The sequence below is a fragment of the Chlorocebus sabaeus genome, chromosome 16 (assembly GCF_047675955.1).
Source record: "Chlorocebus sabaeus isolate Y175 chromosome 16, mChlSab1.0.hap1, whole genome shotgun sequence".
In the NCBI taxonomy this organism is placed as follows: domain Eukaryota; kingdom Metazoa; phylum Chordata; class Mammalia; order Primates; family Cercopithecidae; genus Chlorocebus; species Chlorocebus sabaeus.
Genome location: NC_132919.1, coordinates 43,106,327 through 43,130,334, shown reverse-complemented (window position 1 = coordinate 43,130,334; position 24,008 = coordinate 43,106,327). Strand labels below are relative to the sequence as shown.

Here is a 24,008-nt window from a genome sequence, read left to right as displayed (position 1 = left end):
AATCAACTCATATTAGAAATGATATTGGTCCCTGGAATTTAGTCTGTTCCCAAGAGGACTGAATGTTGTGAATACATTGCCAAAGTATGTTTTCTTTTTTTCTCCATCAGCCCTTCCATTCTGACTACAGGCAGCTTAAAAATAAATTTGGGCATATCTCGGTGGCCAAAAACCATGGAGATCAGGATGAAATCATTTTCAAGGCAGAAATAACAAGCGTTGATAAAGATATTCAGAGAAACACAGTCCTAATAGCATCAGCACGTGACTGTGGAGCCCTTTAGTCACCAAGCTAAATTCAATTTGGAATCAGGGGTCTACTGAAAAGCCAGGAAACTTTGAGCAAGTCACTTGAATTCTGAGCCCCCATTTCCTCATCCGGAACATGGTGGCCTATTTTGCAGGATCGTCATGCACGTTAAATTACATTAAACAAGCTATCAGTAAAAGGATGTGGGACTGTGCCTACTCGGATTGTCACCCAGCGAGTTTTAATTCAGAGTCCAAATGTGGTATTTAAAGAGCACGTTCTAAAATGCACTTGTAGCTAATGTCTTTGGAGTCTTGCTTCCAGGATTTTGAGTTGCTGGACTGGGTCTTTGTAAGCTCCGTGATGCTGCTTTGGGAACACAGGAGATTTAATCTGTAGTCTTGGCTATGCTCTTAATTGTGAGTATAACCTTAGGTGTTCAGCTTCTCTGGCTTTTACTTCTTCATCTGTAAAACGGGAATAATCTGTGTCCTTCTAACTTACAAGTATGTCATAATAGAAAACTGACCGAACAGTTTACATCAACGTCCATTATTATTTCCGTTGGGTTTTAGGTGGCAAGAGATGGAAAACACATAGCAACAGTTTCAAAGGTAGGCCAGTTCCAAAAAGCACTGAACTTGTAGTCAGCCAATCTAGGTTCTAAAGCCAATCTGTCAGCATTAGGTGTCTCTGGACAGATCACCAAATCTCTCAAAACCTAATTTTTCTTGTCTATAAAATGTAGGCACTGTTTCTAGCTTTGTGACTCCATGTTCAAAGACTACTATGTGCTGGAAGACGACTAACATTCACATTTTGGTGAATGTCTAAAAAAATTTAAAGCCCCTTGGGGGTAGTGGAGCTGCTCCCAAGCCAAGTAGTAGATGGATTAAGAATCTGACATTCGGCCGGGCGCGGTGGCTCAAGCCTGTAATCCCAGCACTTTGGGAGGCCGAGACGGGCGGATCACGAGGTCAGGAGATCGAGACCATCCTGGCTAACACGGTGAAACCCCGTCTCTACTAAAAATACAAAAAAAAAACTAGCCGGGCGAGGTGGCGGGCGCCTGTAGTCCCAGCTACTCCGGAGGCTGAGGCAGGAGAATGGCGTAAACCCGGGAGGCGGAGCTTGCAGTGAGCTGAGATCCGGCCACTGCAGTCCAGCCTGGGCTACAGAGCAAGACTCCGTCTCAAAAAAAAAAAAAAAAAAAAAAGAATCTGACATTCTGCCACTCATAAAGGATGACAGAGTTTAAAAACTGAAGCTGAAAAGCAGAAGACATTTGACACCTTTTGGAGAAAACAACAACAACAGTCAAGCTAGTTACTTCCTTGAAAAATGGTCTTCATGCTGAATGGGAACCACCAGATTCTCTCTGGTGTTCAGCATTCCAGAGCAACCCTGAAAATAAATTATCTGGCTGGAATCGTTGCTCCAACAGTTGGATTCTTAGCAGTAGTTTATTAGCCAGACAAAATAATTTTTTTATAAAGAAAAAAAAAAAAGGAAAGCCCGCAGAAGAAAAAACCCCAGGGCCCACTGCTAGCTCTTTTGATGGCAACTTTTCTAGAAGGGCAGTGGCCAGAGGGGGCCTTTGGCTTTTCTGGGTGGCTGGAGTCAGGTTTGTAGGACCTGCCTGTGATAGTAGGTTTCATCTTACAGCTGACTCTGATGGATTAGTAGGTACCTGGAAAGTCATTCTGAAAGATTCTGAGGCTTGGTCTGGGCTCAGTGAAGAGTTCTGTGATTAACTAGTGATGTCTGCCTTTGGCTTGGGTGGGGCGGTACTGGTGCCTGGTATTTGCTGTCCTGCCAGAGCAGGTTGGGAAGATCCTTTAGTACTTGTCCTTCTACTGGGCAGCAGATCAAGGACTCAGGCCAGTGTTGCTTCCGATGTCCTGGAAAAGTGTTTTCTGAGCCTCCAGCACATAATGTTTTACTCTCTGAAGGAGGCTTATTCTGATTAGCTTAACAGAGAGAATGGAAGAAAGGAAGTCTATTGATTCAGCTCCTTGGTCACGAGACAGGAATTGCAAGGTGGAGGGAAGCTGGAATTCCAACATGTAATTCCGTGGATACTCCAATAAAGCACAGGCGTAGGTGCCACTGATCCAGCAGAGGCAGCCACAAACCGCAGGCCCTGGTAAACTGCCTGTGGCCAGAGGTCATGGCTGCAAATTCCAGGGAAACTGCATCCTTGGTAGGCAGTCAACCGTACACTCCATACTTGCGATTCTTGATATTTGAAATCAAAGTGCGGCCACTTTTCTTTAAGGAAGCTTTAGAGAACTTGCCAGTCTGTTTAGGATTGAAGGTGATTCTCAGTTATCCATGCTGATGGAACAGATAAACTGAAGTTCATTTCTCCTCAGCTGTGGAACGTGCTTTATGTTTTTGTGCTGTTGATCTGCTTTCCTGGTAAGGTTTGAACTCTTCAGATTTTTCTTTCTATAAAGAACGGTTGAGGGGGAGTGTAGTGCTTTTTGCAGCTCCCCCAGTATGTTTCTAACATAGCCAGCCAAATGTCTCTGAGCCCTCCCAGCCTCCTAACTTTAAATCCATGAACTGCACCAGGGAAATAATCAACTAGCTGCAGTTTGTTGAGCACTTACTGTGTGCTCCCTGGGATCCAGGTACAGCAGTCTTGAGGGATTACAAAGTACATCGGCATGAAACTAGGCAAGATTTTAGCCTCTTGAGAGGGATGTTCAATTTCAGCTAAAGCTCCCTCAGCATATTTGTATCCCATCAAATATCTCTGAGTCGCAGCCAGGCGCGGTGGCTCACGCCTGTAATCCCAGCACTTTGGGAGGTTGTGTGACAAGGACTTGATCCAAGAGTGTGTTGGGCAATAGGGTGAAGTGGGCTGCAGGTTAAACATTGGCTATAGGGATTTGCAAAAGCGTTCACTGAGAGTGGGCCTGACTTCCTCTGCTACTGCTGTTTCCTGTTGTTTCCAGTAACTGCACTTGAGCTCTGCATACGATTAACTTTCAATTATCCTGAGGCTGATTAACTGGTTTGCAGATTAACCAAGGTGAAGGCTCACCTGGGCCTGGGAGTCACTCATCAACTCAGCTGCTCCATAATTAGCTGGTGATGGCTAATTGCCTGCCCCAGGGTTGGGAAACCTGGGCACTGGGGGACTGCAGGGGAGGGGGACCACGGGATGACTTCTTCCAGGACCTTCTACTCTCTCCAACCAGAGGTGCCCTCTAGCCCTATAAACTTCTGTGTTCTCCAGTGCAGTACCTGAGAGGTTCAGAAGTTCTCTGGGTCCTGGTGCTCTGCTCCTGCTACCTTTCAGCTCCTGCCCCCAACACCCTGTTCAAATTGGGAACAAGTTGACCACAGGGCACAGTGAATTTGAAAGTCCAGAGATTAAGTAATACGTTGCAAGGGACCCAGTGAGCAGGGGCCACTAATCCCCTTTCTTCCTCAGCCTAGGAACCTCCTCCCTTCCCAAGATATAGATAAATATAGAAGAGATTGAGACCTTGAGCAGTGGTCTCTTGGCCAGTGGAGACCAAGACCACTGAAGCAAGGAGTCAGGGGCTGCCCACAACAGCACAGCTCCCCAGAGTCCAGGCCACCCCATGGTGATTGTTTGGGATCCTTGTGATTGCCTCCCATGGCTGCCCTGGTTCATAGAGAGTTGACCGCATTTGCCTGGGTCCCTGTGGGGTGAGAGTATGGAAATATGTGTATTTGTCACACCTTACACCAGACCAGAATATACACAGTTTAACCTAGGAGTCAAGCTCCTGCCATATTTGGAATGATCTCAGTTTTGAGACATGGTACCTTGGATCCCAGGTATATCCAAAGTCTTGAGAGTGTCCATTGAGGACTTTGGTCTGTGGCCCACCAAGAAAGAGTAAACATTTGCGTGGGATCATATTTGATGGGATTCCATGGATTGTTTTCATTTCTTAAGCAGCATTCCCCTGAGCCTTTGACATGTCTTTCCATCTCTGGCTGTGTTCTCACTTGCATTTGCCAGGCCTGCAATGCCCCTGCCTCGATACAACACAGTGTGCTGGCAGCTGCAGTCCCTTTTCAGCCAGGGCCATGGGTTTCCTTGGGTCCTTCTCTCTGGCTCACGTTTTCCAGGGCTGTTGGTGTGTACAGTCTAGAGATCACATTTTATTAACACAAAGAAATCTGCTTGGGCTGCCTGGCTCTTGCAGTCACGTGGAGAGAAATGTGTTCCTTTGGTCCTTCAGCCTGCAGCACTCTGTGCAAAATACAGCAGAGAGCTGGGCACCGGGCCAAGCTTACATTTCACTTCGGAACACACTTTCACATCACTCCTTGGCAGAACATCCACGGCGGTGTCTATTTGGGGAGTAAGTTAGAGAAGTGTTGTTTCCCTCTTATGAGTGTCGAGAGATAGGACCTTTAGAAAATGTTTTACTTTTCCCCCACCTTCATCTTCTTCGCGGTGCCCAGGTACTAAGGTGATCCAGCTAAATGTGGCAGTGGTGCCTGTGAGAAGCCCCTTCCTTCCTCGGGCCACCGTTTTCTCTTGCAAAATCAGTAAACAGAGCCAGGACCGCCTGGGACACAGAAACTGAGGCCAAGGTAATAACATCAAAACCAAAGTCCTGGAACTCTTGAGTAAGCTAGTTACCCTCCCAGATAAAACAACTTTGTTGTCCAAACCTTCTTTCCAAAGATCTAAGACTTTTCTAATGTTGGTCCAAGGCCAGCCATGGAAGGAAGGAACTTCAGCAAGCCGCCTGGAATGGCAAACACTGTTAAAACAAACAAATGGACCTTTGCCATTTGGTTTTCCCTGACTTGTCTATTTTTATTTCTTTTACCCAACCTTGTACTTTACCTCTCGATAGTACCCTCCTTTTTCCACCCCTACTCCCATTCTCATCTCACTTTTCTCAGGGGCCAAGCTGGCTGTTTTGCCTTCAGTAAAACAAGTATCTAATTTCAAAAAGAGGAATTAGGGAGAAAGAGGTGGTATAGTTCATTTCTTGGGGTAATCTCACTTCCCTAAGCTCTTCTATTGTTTGTTCTTATAGGTGGCCACCTGAAGCTTGACTGCGTTTGAAAATAAAGTTGGTTTTAGAATTTTAAACCTTCCTTAGGAAAGATCTGAATGGTTAGAAAACAAAGATTTATTGGAATAATAACTGACGTTTCTCTTCTCAATGGAATAGACCCCTCTCATAACAAATGCTTCAAAATAAACTCTTTTTTTCCCCATCACACCAAGCCATAAATTCCGTAAGGATTTCCCAAGCGCCAAGCCTTATTCAGAGTCTTATATTTACTGCTTTGGAATGTTACTTTTGCCATCAGTATCATCCAGCCAAGCAACAACCAATCAAGACTTAGAGAAACTTGTCCAGCTAGATGCACGTGCCAGGCTGCTGCTTCCTACCATGTTGGAAGGCCTCCTTTGTCACAGAGGATGCCCCAAATCTCAGGCACTGGGATACAGCCTCCTGCCAGTCCGCGGGTACAGTCTTTACTTACTCTGCAGAAGGGAGGTGACAGAAACCCATTCCACCTGTCTCAAAAACCTGCCGGTAATTAACTTTAAACATAATGCCAAGTTCTCACATGGCTGGTAGATGCATTAGCTCAATCAGAGGGGAGGCAGGGGAGAAGCATGCTGCCTCAAAGAGTAATACTGTTGCAATCACATTAGTCATTCCAGGGGAGGTTAGATAAGGTTATTGAAAAGGTGAAGTCACCTTGTACATTGAAAGAGGTCTTCTGAAAGTGTTGAGAAAGAGTTGAAGTTGAGACATTTATTTGGAGCTATCTCCCCCTTCCCCTTATAAATAAGACCGGTATTTTTTAAAAGCCACGTTTTCTTTTTTTGATCGATGAAAGCTCTCATAGTTGATGACTGAGAGTCATCTACAGCCAGTATCAAGAGTCAGTTCTGCATTACTCATGTGTAGATAATCTCTCTGGTGTACTAGCCATAGTCAATGTGTAAGCCCTGGCCAGTTGCCATTTGCCACCCAGCAAAACAACACACCATAAGGCATCTACCCTCTGCCCGTACTTGGGAAGTGTTCAGGGAATGTAATTTCATTTTATAATTAATTGAAACAATGCACCGTGCATTTCCGTGGTGTATTCTAACAGCAGGACAGTTATTATTCAGAAAGGATTGTGTCTGGACTACTTTGAGAATCAGTAATTTAAGTTGTTGGACCTGTGTTTGGCCTATCCTCATACCAGTGTAAATACTTTAATCCTGCAAGATTTTCTCATTTTGCATAAAACAGGTGAAGGTTTTTTGAAGTCCATCTTCCCAACTCCCAAAGCACTCTAGATACCTTGGTAGGTCCCTGTGGACTCCCTGTAGTTGACTTGCAAGTTTCCCAGAGGTGGGGACTGGCTTTTATCTCCAGCACCTAGGCAGCTGCTTTGTCCCAGAGGTGATATACAGGAAGCATTTGTTGAATGAATGAAGTAACAGATACACTAATTTCATTGGAAGTGGTTTGAAATGAGTGCATATGTTGGCAGAATTTTGTTCAACATGGTGGGTCTTTGCAAAGGGTCATGATAGTATGATGCACGCCTTTGGGCCAGACATGACTCAGGATGGTCTTGGAGGAGGCGAAGTGCAGATACATCCCTGCTGATAGGCTCCTCATAATACTTCAGTGAGCTGTTTTTCTCATGAAGATTTCACTATTTTATTTTATTTTATTTTATTTTATTTTTTTTGAGATGGAATCTTACTCTGTCACCCAGGCTGGAGTGCAGTGACGCAATCTCAGCTCACGGCAACCTCTGCCTCCTGGGCTCAAGGCTGGGCTCCTGCCTCAGCCTCCCGAGTAGTTGGGATTACAGACATGCACCACAGTGCCCATCTAATTTTTGTATTTTTAGAAGAGAGGGGGTTTTACCATGGTGGCTAGGCCGGTCTCGAACTCCTGACCTCAAGTGATCTGCCCACCTTGGCCTCCCAAAGTGCTGGGATTGCAGGTGTGAGCCGCTGTGCCCTGCCAGTTTTACTGTTTTCTGATAGGTAAACAAACCGCACCCATCCAGTTTCACTGTTTTCTGATCGGTAAACATACCGCACCTGGCCAGTTTCACTGTTTTCTGATTGGTAAACATTCAAGGCCAGATGCCATGGCTCACACCTGTAATCCCAACACTTTGGGAGGCCAAGGCAGGTGGATCGCTTGAGCTCAGGAGTTTGAGACCAGCCTGGGCAATGTAATGAAACCCCATCTCTACCAAAAGTAGAAAAAAATTAGCCAGGTGTGGTGTGCTCACCTGTAGTCCCAACTACTAGGGAGGCTGAGGTGGGAGGATTGCTTGAGCCCAGGAGGCAGAGGTTGCAGTGAGCTGAGATTGCACCACTGCACTCCAGCCTGGGCAGCAGAGCCACACCCTGTCTCAAATAAATAAATAAATAAATAAAGTTAAATTAAAAAAAAAAAAAAGATTCAAGAATGAAGAGTGTTTTCAGAGAAGAGGATTTAGATGCTTACAAATACAAGTGGATATTGACCCCCCAATTTTCCACCCTTTAATCACAGAGACATGATTGGAAGTCAGCAGCTCCAGCCTGCATGTTCCCAGATCACCTGTAAGAGTTCTTAAAACTCATCCCACAGGTTCTTAATTGGGATTTTTAACTGGGTAAGTAGAGAAGCTCCATGTTGGGTGTGGGGAAGGGAGGATGCAGATGGATATAAATTTTTTGAAAAAACATCAACTTATGTTTCTTTGGTTAATAGATGCAGGAGAATGCCCCTCCTCTCCATGTGGTATGTCAGGGTATAGCTTCTTTGAGCACAGGATTTGATTGGTTTACAGAATGGCATGTCTCCCTATGCCAGCCAGTGATAAGTGGCGCTAAAACAGACTTGGCCTTGCTAAAGGCTTCCAAGCACCAGGCCATGAGTAGTTGACCCCACCACAGAGGTATGTGCAGCTGGCAGGAAGCTGCCCTTCTGGTTCACTGACTCAAGAGTTAGAACAGAGTGATCCCTGGACTTGCAGTGCCCTCAGTATCCCTGCACAGAATTCATTCTATGTACCCCAGACCCTGTGTGCCTATAGCAGGAAATACAGTGTGAGCCTCTGGCAATATCCAGAGTTGCTTGAGCCTCCTCACATTTGCTTCTGTTCAGTTTAGTGTGCCTCAGTTTACTAATATGCTGGGGAAAATAACACCCATTTTGCCAAGATGAGATAGCAAAGTTCTCTGCATAAAATAGTGCATAAAGTTATTCATATGACGAGGCATTTGAAAAATTACTTTGAGAATGACTTAAAATATAGAACAATTTTTTTTAAATGTGGCAAACATCCTTATTCTTATCACCCAGAATTAACAATTCAGTATAGTTGCCATATATTCATATATAAATTTACCTATATATTCATATGTGATTCTAGACATTGCAGATTCACTTGGGGGTCTCAGGGAACTTTTTATAAAAAGAAATGCATTTAGTTCATAAGGCCTGATTGAGTTAATTCTAAGTCTGTTTTCTCAGTTCTTAATCCTTCCTAGCACTTTGCATTCATTGTATTAATAAATAAGCCTGTTTTGAGCCTAGTTAGAAAAAAAAAAAAGGCCAGCCTCATTCATTAGAATTCTGCATTCCCTTTGGATATTCTTTGTTGGAGAGCAGTAGGCTCACTGGTACAGAATTCCAAGATATTTTGCTTTGGAATGTGAAAGGAGCCTCTCTTGACAACCCAAGGAGAAACTGCCTCAAAATGATCTTTCTTCCTCAGTGCTGAAAAAGAAAACCAGACAAATAAGCACAACTAACATTAACAGAAGGCCTTGGTGCAGCCTCAAGAATTAAAGTGCTGTACTCTATGGAAAACAGTGTGGAGGTTCCTCAGAAAACTAGAAATAGATCTACCATATGACCCAGCAGTGCCACTGCTGGGTATACAGCCGTACTTCATTTTATTGGACTTCACTGTATTGCACTTTGCCGATAGTGTGTTTATTAAAAATGGAAGGTTTGTGGTAACCTTGCATTGCACAAGCCTGTTGGCACCATTTTTCCAACAGCATGTGTTCACTTGATGTCTCTGTCATATTGTGGTGGTTCTAGCAATATTTCAAGTTTTCCATTATTATTATATTTGTTATGGTGATCTGTGGTTAGTGATCTTTGATGTTACTATTGTTATTGTTTGGGGGCACCATGAGCCACACCCATATAAGATGGTGAACTTAATACATGTTACGTATATTCTTCTGGCTGCTTCACCAACTGGCCGTTCTCCCATTTCTCTCCCTCTCCTTGGGATTCCTGCTCCCTGAGACACAACACTAAGGATGAAAGTAGGCCAGTTAATAACCCTACAATGGCCTCTAAGCACTCAAGTGAACAGAAGAGTCGCAGGTCTCTGACTTTAAGTCAAAAGCTAGAAATGAGTAAGCTTAATTTGGAAGGTAGGTCAGAAGCCAAGACAGGCCAAAAGCTAGGCTTCTTGAGCCAAACAGTTAGCTATGTTGTGAATGCAAAGGAAAAGTTCTTGAAGGAAATTCAAAGCACTACCCCAGTGAACACACAAATGATTAGAAAGTAGTGAAACAGCCGTATTGCTGTTATAAAGAAAGTGTGAGTGTCCTGGATAGAAGATTAAACCATCCACAACATTCCCTTAAGCCAAAGCCTAATCTAGAGCAAGGGCCTAACTCTCTTCAATTCTGTGAAGGCTGAGAGAGGTAAGGAAGCTGTAGAAGAAAATTTTGAAGCTAGCAGAGGTTGGTTCATGAGGTTTAAGGAAAGAAGCCATCTCCATAACAAAAAAGTACAAGGCAAAGCAGCAAGAGATGGTGTAGACACTGCAGCAAATTATCCAAAAGATCTAGCTCAGCTCATTGATGAAGGTGACTGTACTAAACAACAGAGTTTCAGTATAGACTCAACAGCCTTGTATTGAAAGAAGACACCATGTAAAACATAGCTAGAGAGAAATCCACACCTGGCATCAAAGGACAGGCTGACTTTTGTTAGTGGGCAATGTAGTGGGTGACTTTAAATTGAAGCCAGTGCTCATTCACCATTCCAAAAATCCTAGGGTCTTTGAGAATTATACTACATCTACTCTTCCTGTGCTCTATAAATGGAATAGCAAAGCCTGGATCAGAGCACATCTGTTTACAGCATGGTTTACTGAATATTTTGAGCCCACTGTTAAGACTTACTGCTCAGAAAAAAAAAAAAAAAAAAAGCTCTTTCAAAATATTACTGCTCATTGGCAGTTTACCTGGTTATCCAAAAACTCTGATGGAGATGTACAAGAAGATTAATGTTATTTTCATGCCGGCTAACACATTTATTCTTCAGCCTATGGATCAAGGAATAATTTTGACTGTCAAATCTCATTACTTAAGAAATTTACTTTATAAGACTATAGCTGCCATTGATAGTGATTCCTTTGATAGATCTAGGCAAAGTAAATCAAAAGCCTTCTGAAAGGATTCGCCACTCTAGATGCCATTAAAAACATTCATGGTTCATGGGAAGGGACATTAACTAACTCCAACATTAATTGAAGTTAGTAGAAGTTGATTGCAACCCTTATGGTAGATGACTTGGAGGACTTCAAGATTTCAGTGGAGGAAATAACTTTAGATGTGGCGGAAATAGCGAGAGACCTAGAATTAGAAGCAGAACTTGAAGATGCGACTGAATTGCTGCAATCTCATGATAAAACTTGAATGGATAAGGGATTGTTTCTTGCAGATGAACAAAGGAAGTGCTTTCCTGAGATGGAATCTAGTCCTAGTGATGATGCTGTGAACATTGTTGAAATGCCAGTAAAGAATTTAGAATATTACATAAACTTAGTTGGTATAGCAGTGGCAGGGTTTGAGAGGATTGACTCCAATTTTGAAATCAGTTCTACTGTGAGTAAAATGCTATCAAATAGCACCGTGTGCTACAGAAAAATGTTTCCTGAAGGGAAGAGTCAATTGATGGGGCAAACTTCATTATTGTCTTATTTTAAGAAACTGCCACAACCACCCCAACCTTCAGCAAACACTACCCTGATCAATTAGTAGCCATCAACATTAAGGCAAGGCCCATCACCAGTAAAAATGACTCACTAAAGGCTCAGGGGATCATTACCATTGTTTAGCAATGAAGTGTTCTTAAGGCATGTACATTGTTTTTAGTCACAATGGTATTGCACACTGGATAGATTACAATATAGCATAAACATAACTTTTACATCCACTGGGAAACCAAAAAAATTCATGTGACTTGCTTTATTGGATTCTTAGCTTTATTGCAGTGGTCTAGAACTGGTCCTGCAATATCTCTGAGGTACGCCTTTATATCCAAAGGAATGGAAATCAATATATCAAAGAGATACCGGCATTCCCATGTTTATTGCCGCACTATTCATGGTAGCCGAGGAATGGAATCAACCTTAAGTGTCCATCAGTGGGTGAATGGACAAAGAAAATATGGCATACATACACAATGGAATACTATTCCACCATAAAAAAAAGAATGAAATTCTGTCACTTGCAGCAACATAGATGAAATTGGAGGTCATTTATGTTAAGTGAAATAAGCCATTCACAGGAAGACAAGTATTGTATGTTCTTATTCATATGTAGAGCTAAAAAGGTTGATCTCGTGGAGGTAGAGAGGCTGGGAAGGTTAGTGGGGGCTGGGAGGTGGGATTTAGAGAGGTTAGTTAAGAGGTACTAAAACACAGATTTGTATCTCGAACTTATTTGTACACACAGATACGCACCCTACTAATAGTAGGGTGACTATGGTTAACAAGGATTTATTGTATATTTCAAAATAATGGAAGATTTGAAATGGTCCCATCACAAAGAAATGATCAATGATCCCAGTTACCCTGATTCGATCATTACACATTATACGCATGTATCAAAAGATCACATGTACTATATTAATATGTACATTTATTATATATTAAGATTTGAGGTGCTGTGTGTGCTTGAGGAGTTATAGGGGATGCCGGTGGAATGGTCATTACATGTGGCAGCTGGACAGGGCAGCGGCCAATCGCCATTGTGCTCTGAGGAGAGAAGGCAGAGCTTCCCCCTTTATCTCCTGGCTGGTGAAATCCTAAGAACTGGGCAGTCAACTATGCACCAAGTTTTCTCTGACTACAGAGCTCCTATCAAATGAATGGGTAGAAAAAGAATGGTGTAATAATAGCTAACCCTTCTTTAGTGCTGCTTATAGTCTGGGCACTGGGCTGAGTGGTTTATATGTGTTATATCATTAAAACTCAATCTCTGGGAACGACTGTTAGTACTCGGTAGGTATACTATTATTATTGTCATTTTACAGATGAGAAAACCGAGGCCCAGAGAAAGTGAGCAAAATGGTGCTGGGGGCAATTAATAGGTGGCAGGGCTGGAACATGAAGCTGCAGTCTGGCACCAGAGCCCATTCATGGAGCCCCAACTCAATGGTCTACTTCTCAGTAGAAGACTTTGCCTTGTGCAAGGTAGTAGAATGTCTAAAACCATCAGAACACCTGTGTGGATGGCACAATGCGGTGGCAGATATGTACCAGGGACCTAGACGTGGAGGGAGTGAGGAGGAAAGGAGCAACGTATGCACCTCTGGGGAGGCCCTAAGGTCTCCTCAGCGAATTCCTGGGGAATTTAACTTTAAAGGACACAGAGAGGGTAGTTTTTAATGCAGGTTTTACTTTTAAGTCATGAGGGATGACTTTCTAAGCTACAGTTCCTTCTGATATGATCTTAAAAAAGAAGCACCATGAAGCGATAAACACAGCAGCCCAGGAAGATTTAGGGACAGCCTAGTAGAGGGGGATTGGAAACACTGAGTCTGGCTGTGTCCCTGAGGGTGCTGGTTCTAAACCCACAGCACAGTCCATAAAAGTCAAAGCTTCATTCTCCTTGTGCCCACACTAAGCTGATCTGCCCCAGTGCTACAGGGAGACGCATATGGTCAAGAGAATCTGTCTTTCACGAACAGATTTTATCCTTCGACCATGGTGAGAAGTCCTTATAAAGAAGTATACATGAATATATGGATGTGTTGGGCATCAGCTGTGCATGTGGCCATCAGCCGGGTGAGTGGAGGAAGTTGGAAGTATTCAGTGTTCACTTCCTTGTGCTTTTCAGAAACATACCTGGTGAGCTCTCTGAAGATACACAATGTAGGGGGAGAGATCCGCATTTATGCTATAAAGGGAGAGAAGCAGCACAGGGCATGTAGCTGGCACTTGGTAAATATTAGTTTCCTTCCCCTTTCTGTGTGTAAGGCAAGTTGTACGAGCAAAGTATCAGCAGCTCAGAATGCAAAAATAGATCTCCATGTGGGGATGTGGCCTCTTTTCCCCAAGTGTGGACCAGATGTCAGGCCGCCTTGTGAGTACTCAAGGAATGTTACGGCTTCCTTCTTCAGGACTTCACTGCTTCTCTCCATATGGAGAAGGCTCCCTTTCCATGCACTTCCTGAATCTGAAAAACAAGAACAAGAAAGAGGATGGCTCTAAAGTCTCAGGAAATGGACCTTCTATATTCTCCCTTTTAAAAAGCATTTGTGTGTATGTTTTTTAGGTCTTGCTGTCAAGTCGGATACACAGCTGTCATCTGTTATGTCAGTGATTTAATAACATAATAAAAATTTATGGAAAACCACAAGCCCATGGATTTTTTTTTTGGAGTGCATTTATTCATCATTATGATTATTTTTAATCATTTACTGAAGGCCTGGCAAGGTGCTGGTAATTCAGAGATAAGGAAGATGTCATCCTTTAAACTTGAGAAGCTTATAAATGGCAAAGAGATATAATTAATTGTGAATAGAGTGTGGTAGATGGAGTCAGATTATATATGAGGTAGAATCAGGAAAGCAAGAATGGCCAGCTCTGAATAGAGTGAGGAGGGAAGATCGGAGATGATCCTTGAATTGTGTCTTGAAGAATGAGCAAAAATTATATTCACGGAAAGAAAAGATACAATATAAGTGATTTGTTGATTTTTTCTTGGCTGATATTAAGAATGAATTTTCATTAAATATGCACCAGTAATTCACAGGAAATGATCAGGTCAGAGTGTTACGGGACATGGGTTTGAAATATAATGAGAGGGGGAAAAAAAGAGAAAATTTAAAATGTATGTATATGATGGCTAATACTCAGCGGAGCTAAATCCCTCCTGCCCAGATAAGGAGAACTTTGCCACCTGGCAAGGGACCTGCGGCTGTGCTCTGCCAGGGCAACAGAACCACACGTCTCAAACGTGTTTAAAGAAGACGTTGGGAGGTTAGAGGCGGTGTAATGGATGGGATTTGACAGTTGCTGTGGCAACACACCCACTCCCAGAACATGCGTGTTAGTGGGAGGGGAGGCAAACTCGTGGTACTTGCCCTGGGTTGCCCTATGTCCCGTACCACCTGTTCTACGCCAAAGGTATGAACAAATTCAAAAGGACAAATGCCTCACATAGCTGATGGCTGCCTGCCTTTGTGGAACTGACCCTGGAATAAGATAAGAAGATGAGTAAATCAGAGAAAAGACAACAGGGAAATAGTGTGGAGGAGGAGGGGGAGGCCGGAGCAAGCAGTGTCAGCTCCTTTCAGGTCAATGTTTCCTAGAGTTATATTAGAATGTTTTGACTAACTGGTAGATTTTTATGGGGAAAAATGCGTATGACATCTGTGTTTCTAAAATGCCCTTTATAGAAGCAGTAGTGTAGAATGCTTTGGGGCATAAATAGTCCTTAGAGTAGCAAAAAGACAGGTTAATGCAAAATTGGTTGGACAGGTTTTGGTTGGAGGCCTGAGTGGTTGCCTCTGGAGCACCACCTTCTGGTGAGTCATGGGTATGACATGGTGCAAATATTCCTGAGGTGTGGGTGGTTGGTTTCCTTACAAGGTAGGGTTTGCAAGCTCCTTAACATCCACAGGGACTGTTTTCCTCTGGACCAGTGGTTCTCAATCTTGGCCTCACATGATAATAACCAGTGATTTTTTTTTAAAGAAATTTAACATTTTATTACAAAAGTGATATACGATTGTTGTCAAATAAGACTGTACAAAGTGTACCTTGAGTTCCCATATTCCATTTCCAGATTTCACTGTCCACAGTTTCTGCATACTCTTCCAGACGTTCCCTTTGTGTTTATAAGCATTAATATACATATATGTGGGTGGGTGTGTGTATATTGTGTGTATGGGAATATGGAAATATATGTATATGCATACAATACATAGTGTTGTGCATCTTGCCTTTTTCATTTGATTTTTTTGGAGATTTTTCCATATTAATTCATATAAATCTGCCGGCTGCACAGAGCCTATGGTCTGGATATGCCATAATTTACTTAACAATGCCTCTAGGATTTAGATTGTTTTCATCCTTGGATTCCAGTCTTCGTACACTTCTGTGGTATATCTAAAGTTTTCATTCCTAGATGTGGAATTGCTGGATCAAAGTGTGTAGGCTCCAAAAGAATTGAACTAGTTCACACTCCCACTAAAAGTGTGTGAGAAAGCTGTTTCCTCTTTCATTCAAAAAATTTTTTTTTTTTTTACAGAGCCCAGGCCCCATTTTCAGATCTTCTGGGTGAGGTGGGAGGGGAGCTGAGTATCTGTACTTTTACAGATACTCGACAGGTGAGGCTGATCTGTAACTGAGGTTGAGAACTTATATATGTTCTCATCTATGGTCTTAGATAGAGGGTGTAAAATTAGGAGACGCGGTTCCTCCTGATGATGCCTGGGTCATGTCCTTTCGGATCCAAACTGCAAGATCTCCTTTAATGTGGTTAATTGGGAGAAATTGAATGACCCACTTCCTCTGAAATTTCTGTTAAACTGGAGTTATTTAGACAAATGTAAACATTAATCCGTCTTTATTAAGATAATGTATGATTAAAGCAACAAGAGCCAGAGAGATACCACCTAGGTTCTGTTTGATCCTTTTCTTGTTATTCTATAGTTATGTGTTCATAAACCATTTTTTCTTTTTATAGGCTTTCAAGGAAGAATTATCTAATTGCTTTTGGTGTGGCCTCAGATTTCATTAGCAGTAGGCAGAGTTTGTAGATATTGAAAGTCTTTCTCTTATTTCAGTTTGAAATGTCCCCTGGTTATCACATAGCTTTGGGAACTTGAAGTGTCTCTTTTCCCTTGCTTAGATAGCCTCAATAGATTGAAAGAAAATGGACATCTCTTCTTCAGAAAACCTGTTCTAAGAATTATCCATCTTAGGACATTACTTTGGTTATTGCTCTTCTTTACTGCCTGCCTGAAAAAAATTTCCCAGCCCTCATTTATTTGATCCTTTCCTTTGAGGCCATGACTTGTCACCCTCTGCTGTGTTCCTCTGTCCCCTGAGCAGCTCTAAGGGGTGAGAGGCACCTACTCTCACCCCTTACACTCCTACCAACCTGAAAACCATGTGTCTTCATCTAACAGCATTTCTTTCTTTTTTTTTCTTTTTTTTTTTTTTTTTGATATGGAATCTTGCTCTGTCATCCAAGCTGGAGTGCAATGGCACGATCTCGGCTCACTGCAACCTCCGCCTCCCGGGTTCAAGTGATTCTCCTGTCTCAGCCTCCCAAGTAGTTGAGATTACAGGCACCCCCCACCATGCCCGGCTACTCTTTGTGTTTTTAGGAGAGACGGGGTTTCACCATGTTGGTCGGGCTGGTCTCGAACTCCTGACCTCAGGTGATCTGCCCACTTCGGCCTCCCAGAGTGCTGGGATTACAGGCATGACCCACTGTGCCTGGCCAGCATTTCTTTTCCTGTTTGAAGAAACTGAGTCCTGTCTACTCCCACCCAGCATTTGCCTGGCATATCTTCACAGTTGATCTCCTTAATCAACCAACTGACTCCCATGATGAGGTCAGATTAGATCCCCTGTTAAGGGGGTTTATGTGGGGAACTACATACTGCCTGGGATGGGAGTTTGTCAACATACTCGAATGACAAAGGACTTCAGAGATATTGGAATATTCTTGGTCTACCCAAAGGTTGCAGATCACGATGGAATTTCCTTCTTACATAGGTCCTGGTGGGCTCGGGGTTGAGAAGCTGAAAGAAAACGCGTGGAACTCAGAATCTGATCTTTTGATGATGACTTCATATCTGTGGTCTGTTTACCCAAGAGGCACACAAATCTTACCTTATGCCTGTGAAATATAAAGGCAGATTTTTGTCCCATGAAGGTTTCTCCATAGACTACATTAAGCAGGAGACAGATGGGTTTAGCTTGGCTAATCTTAGTGCAAGCTGGAAAATTTCAGTTTTTCCGAAACAACATATTTCTAAGAAATTGTCTGGTCTAGAATATTATTCTAGTGTATGTTAGGGAGCTGTATGACTATAAAGCAAGGCTGAATTACTGCAGGCCTTTAAATATGTGTGAAAATTTACCTACTTCTCCCTACCAACATGGAGGTGGAAAGAAGTAGGTTTAATAAACCCCATTTTTATTACGTGTGTAAATCAGTGGCTGTTCGGCCATTTTTCTCCTATGTGGGACTTGAATTTATATGAGAAAACCTGAGCGTATGCCTTTTTCCAAGTCTTGGCTTGCATCTGAATGTAAAAATCAGATGCATGCTCAATGAATGTTAATTCAGATTATAGATAGCTGTAAACGATATAGGCTGCTCTGTGGTCTGGTCTTTCCCTCTGCCTGCGTGACTGAAGATCAAACTGTCACCTCCTTCTAATCTAGTTCTTCCCAGAATACCTCATCACAAAGGTATATATCAGTTGGTCAATAACAGGACTTGTGCAGTGAATATTTACATGAAGCAGACGCTGAAGTGCCCAGCAAGAACTGCAAAGTCTGACAGTATTAGGTGATTGCTCACCGTACCCCAAATGAGATGCCAGAGGCATCAAGTCCATTTCGTTTAGGTACCAGATGACTCTGTGGAATTAGCTGATTTGTCCCCGATAATCCATATTCTTTAGCATAGACTTTCAGGCAACTCTTATTGCTTAGCAACACTTAGTAACCTCTCAGAATGATCATTAACTAATAGGAAGACAGCCTGTGTGCCAATCGTAGACTGTTGAGGCTATTTCGCCTGCTATCCTTCCTACTTCCGTAACCCATGCCCCCCAAAACATACATTCTCCAGACATGAAATCTAAAAATAATGAAAGTTGATGCAGGCACTTCAAACACTAGATGCAATAGACAGCAAAAGGAAGCACCTATGTTAGCCGTGGTTCTTAACATACCAAGGTGCTCTTACAAACACTTCTAACAAAATGTTCCCAAGGAGAATAGAAGGCAGACACCTAACATCCAAGATGCATGTCATCACCTCAGCATGCCTGCCACACGTCTAGCGCACTGCAGCCTTGAACTCCTGGTCTCAAGCGATCTTCCCACCTCAGCCTCCCAGGTAGCCAGGACTACAAGCATGTGCCACCGTGGCTCGCTAATTTTTTGAAAAATATTTTTTAGAAATGAGATTTTGCTGTGTTGCCCAGGCTGGTTTTGAACTCCTAGTCATATTATTCCTCATTTGCTTTGTTTTCTTGTTCTTCTTTGTTGAGAGACAGGGTCTTGTCCTGCTGCCTAGGCTGGAGTGCAGTGGCACCATCTAGCTCGCTGCAGCCTCGAACTCCTGGGCTCAAGCGAGCCTCCTGCCTCAGTTTCCCAAGTAGCTGGGACTATAGGCACATGCCACCACCAGGCCCAGCTAATTTTTGAAAAATATGTTTTAGAGATAAGATCTTGCTACATTGCCCAGGCTGGTCTTGAAGTCCAAGCTTCAGATTATCATCCCTCCTCAGCCTCCCAAAGTGCTGGGACTACAGGTGTGAGTGCTTGGCCTTCCTCATTTGTTTAACCAATATAATAATGCAGCCACTTGATTAGGAGGCACAGTGATTGCTCTTGAGGGATCAACAGTGTAACTAGGGAAACATCTCTGGTCAGTCCCATTTCACTAGCCTGTTCAGGAACTGGTTTACCTTCTACCTGTGTGACTTTTCCTAAGTACCTTTTACACAGACCTCCTCTTCCAGCTGTACCTAAACTGTCAGTGTTCCCCAGGACTTTTTCTTTGGTTTTCTTGCTCTGTATTCTTGTCTGGGGAGATATCAAGATTATAACATCTGCATCTCCAATTTACGTTGCCTTTCTATAGCCTACATTGGTATATGAAGCTGAGATCCACGTGCTCTAGGCTTCTTCATCTGGGCACCTGAAACTCAATGGATCCGCAATGAGACATTTTATTTTCCTTTAAATGTGCTCACTCCACAATATTCCCTATTTCAGTGAATGTCAACACCTCCTTTCCAGGTGTCCAGGCCAGAAACCTAAAAGTGAATCTTGCTCTCTCCTTCTCTTTCCCCATGTTCAGTTGGCCACAATTAATGTTGCTCCCATCTCATTAATAACTCTTGAATCCACCTAGTTCTCGGCTGTTGATGTAGGGGAGCTCTCACCATTCCGGGTTCCCCTGTAATCCAAGCTCTGCCAGGTTGCCACAACAATCTTTCTGGAACGAGTAGTCCGGACAAGGGAGTCCTTTGCTCTAATTGCATCGATAGTTCCCCGTTCCCTTGAAGACAGAACCTGAACATGTAAGACCCTTCTCTGTCCGTCTCAACCTTTACTACTCTTCTTACCCGCCGAGCTCCAGTTACACCAGCTACTCTCAGTTCCCCGACTGGCCCGTGAATTCTCTTATATCTTCGTGCCTTCACATATTTTGTTCTCTCTGCCTTGGTTACCCTTTATCCCATTGACTTGTCTGACCAATTTCAAGACTTGGCCAGGATGGCAACTCCCTCTGAAGGACACTTCCTGTTGTCCCTGCACTCCCTCCAAAGATAGGGATTTCTGATCAACCTTTGAACTCCAACCTGTGACTGCCTGGGCAAAGCCCTTTTATAGCACATATTATTGTGCAATCTAATAACCTTTTTACTTACCTGTCTGTACCTCCAGACTGCATGCTTTTAAAGTTTGGGTTTTATTTATATATTCTCAAAGCCTGGCCCCTAGTAGGTGCTCAATAAAAGTGTTTTCAGCAAATGAGTGTCTTAATCAACAAAGACATAGTTTATCATTTTCTGTGTAAGGCAGTGGCATGTCATTTGCCTGGAAAGATTTTCTTTTTTTTTTTTTTTTTTTTTTTTTTTTGAGACGGAGTCTCGCTCTGTCGCCCAGGCTGGAGTGCAGTGGCCAGATCTCAGCTCACTGCAAGCTCCGCCTCCCGGGTTCCCGTCATTCTCCTGCCTCAGCCTCCCGAGTAGCTGGGACTACAGGCGCCCGCCACCTCACCCGGCTAGTTTTTTGTATTTTTTAGTAGAGACGGGGTTTCACCGTGTTAGCCAGGATGGTCTCGATCTCCTGACCTCGTGATCCGCCCGCCTCGGCCTCCCAAAGTGCTGGGATTACAGGCTTGAGCCACCGCGCCCGGCCAAGATTTTCAATCTCGTTGATTAAAAATTATAGAGTCACTTGATCTGATAAAAGAAAATTCTCAGTATAGACATTGTGAAAGAAGTTAGGAGGAACTGTCACCAACACTGGTATAGTCAGGAGTCGGAGGGCTTGAATTAGACCTTGATATGGATGTTAGGACAAGTAGAAGTGGAGAAGATACGAAGCAAGAGTGTCTAGAAACAAAGCAGACCAGTGGCTTAAGCAGAGAGCACGAGATAGGAACAATATGCCTGGCTGTGGAGGTCTCTCCCCAGCAGACAAAGATTTCAGACTAGGAGTCAACAGGAAGCCATTGGCTTCCTTTGATCATGGTGGAGATACTCCAGGAAGAGTAATCTGGTGGCTCTGTTGGCAGATGGGATTGCAGGTGGCAAAGACCAGTTAGGAAGATTTTGCAGTTGTCCAAGTCCCTCATGACTGCACCTGTCTTGTGACAGGGATCTGAAACACAAAGGAAAGCTTCCACTGTACTCCAAGAATAATTTATTGCTAGATCTGGAAGGAGCCTTTGCTATCATCCCAAATGTCTCATCCTATTATTTAACAGGTGGGCAAACTGAGGACTAATCTCAAGGTTGCCATAACTGATGGGGTCTTTGGATTCCAATCCTTGGCTCATTTTCCCAATGTGTCTGGGAAATGGGTGGTTAGTTTAAAGCCTGGAAGAACCGGGGAAATAGTTCACAGGCATGAGGTGACCTGCAGGAGAGGCTGATGGTCTATAGGAGATTGGTGGATGAGTTTGGCTTAAACATGTTGATTTAGAAATAACAGAGGGATTGGAGGCAATGACCAGCAGTCCACAGATCAGTTTAGGACTCTGTGAACTTTAGTAGAAGAGATTACAGAGAACACTGGCTAGGAGCCAAGGCAAGAAGGCTTTGGAAAGGCATGTTTACTTTTGAGTGCTTAACTTACAGACTCATGTGGGAAAGAATCTGTGGATCTCTTTGAGAAGTTGCAGAACCACAGACACACCTGAATCCTATTCATGTTCATCCAGAAATGCAGACTTTAGAACAACCTTGTTTTTCTTCCTTTGTTTTGTTTAGCTTGGTTTTAGGGGGTTGGAGGGGAGGGGAGGGTGTCACCCGGGAAGCATATGGGTCATTTGTTTGCAGTTCACATGGTTTCTCAGTGAACATCAGCGAATATTGTCGCTGATTTCATCTCCTGCTTCACTCTCTCTTCTAAATCAAAACAAAAAATTTAATGTAGCCCAAAGGAGAATAGTCAGTTTAGTAACTAGCCATGGCAGCTCTTTGGAAACTGCAGGTTTCAAATAACTAGGCCTGCACATTTTCACCAAGTGAGACAATTAAAGAGACTCCAGGGACCTAGGTGGTGCTGATTCAAGTGGTGCATATTGTCATTTAAAATGGAAAGTCTGTTTCTGAAAATAGACTCCAGGTATGGGAGAACTTGTTTCTCTGCCCCCTCGGTAGCCCATCCTAGGGGGACCGAAATAAATTGCTTGGTGGCTCAATTTCTACATAGTTAAAATGGGTCCATTTGGCCCTACGTACTTCACAGAGTTGTTAGGAGGGCAGAATGAGGCTACAGGTAGGCAGCACGTCACTGGGCTAGTTCTACCAGATGCAGAATGTTGACAAAAGCCGAAGTCCCCTCCCCTCAGACTCCTCTGAGGAAAGCTGGTGGCCTTGACCAGCATCGCCACTCTGCACACCATAGCAGGGATATGAGAAGGGGCTGAGGTGAGCATTGGACTGGGAGCTCCTCCAGCTGTCTCTTGTTGCCTGTCCTCTAGTGTGTAGAGTTGCAGTGTGGCTTGAAATGGTCATCACACCCACCATCACCATGGCAGCCCTGGGAGGAGGGACTGACTGCTACTCTCTCAAGAAGGGATAACTGTTGCACAAAACACTGCAGATTTTGAGCTAGCCAGCAGCTGACCAGCTGACCTAACCTCCCGTTTTCCAGGTCTTAACCTACCATCCATTCCCTACAAGTACAGAGGAAATTAGAAAGCTACCCTTCTCCCACCATAGTTCCATAACTTTGGGATGGAGTGAGAAGCAATGGCATTGTTACCCGGTGATAGGGCTCATTGTCCAGGGCACTAGAAGCCAGTACTATGGCACTGGGTTTTTAAGAAAAGAAAAGCTTTTATTTCGTATCCACCAATAAGGAGACAGGGTCTAACTCAAATCTGTCTCCCTGTGCTTGCTGGCTTTCAGGCAGCATTTGTAGTAGAAAAGGCTTAGGGGATGGATTTTGGGATTAGCAGGTGATTGGTGGCAGGAAGGGTGAGGTCTGGAAAGTTCTTGGGCAGGCACAGTTATCTCTCTGTGCATCCTCAGGGATGGTTTGTGCAAATTCAGCGAGGGGGGTGAATGTGAAACGCGTGGTGGAAATTCTGGCTGTGATGTCAGTAAGCTCGTTCTGCGCAGACTCCAGTTGGCCATATTGGTCCCAACCAATTTTAGCCAGCTTTACCATCTTTCAAGTAGAGGGAGTTTTAGTGTTTCCACAAGCTTTTTTTTTTCTTATCTGCCATCCGGTAAGCTCAAGAATTTCTATTTAATTCTTGAGTCACTGGTTTAAGTCTTTGGGGCATGGTTTCAATATGAATGTGGGAAGGGGGAGGTGGTTGTCTCTCGTTTCCCATTCGTGACCATCCCTACCCACTTCAGTGGGCCCAGACCTGAAATATACCTCATGCGGATGTTTGTCTCTGGTACCGTGGGTTCATTTCTGGTCACCCTATGATATTTCCTTGCCCTGAGGTGCTGGCACAGCTATCAGGTAGGAGGAGGCCAAGGTAGAAGGCACAGAGCCATTCCTGCCTCACCTTCTGCCACATGGTGCCCCCACACGTCTGGGGAGAGGCTCCTGGCCCAGGGAAGAGGAGGTGGAAGTTGCTCTGTCATACCATCACGGGGGGCAATGGCGAGAAGGCTCGTGGGCCACATGCCTTGGCCACTAGTTGTCATGTCTGTTGTACGCCAACTTAACTGACTTCTAACAGGCTGTGGTTATGAGTTCCACTGGTCTCACCTCTCAGTTGGTTCAAGGAGGCAGGTTTTGCTGACATCATAGGCAAGGTAGCGTGATGATAAACACCACTGGAATGAGAGGCCTTGTTAATCCAGCCTAAGCTCCTGCCAAGTTAGAAACTGACGAGTCTAGTCAGGGCCACTTTGAGTACTGATGCATAATCGCAGGGCAACGTGCTGTCCTGGGCACAGGATCACACTGGGTGACATCTAACAGCCTTTGCTTGGGCTGCAGCTAGAGGGAAATGGGAGCTGGGGAGTGTGACAGGAGGGAAGTGTGGACTCTCCACCTACCAAGGGGC

At 43.8% G+C, this 24,008-nt stretch overlaps 1 protein-coding gene and 1 long non-coding RNA gene across 4 annotated transcripts in view; both read left to right on the top strand.

Moving 5' to 3' along the window:
• Positions 1-24,008, top strand: part of HLF (HLF transcription factor, PAR bZIP family member) — a 60,488-nt gene that overhangs the window by 16,472 nt on the left and 20,008 nt on the right. The window lies entirely within an intron of this gene.
• Positions 1,459-15,399, top strand: LOC103242892 (uncharacterized). The gene is made up of 3 exons (XR_500905.3): positions 1,459-4,837; positions 5,293-5,802; positions 7,789-15,399. It is a non-coding gene; the product is annotated as an uncharacterized lncRNA (long non-coding RNA).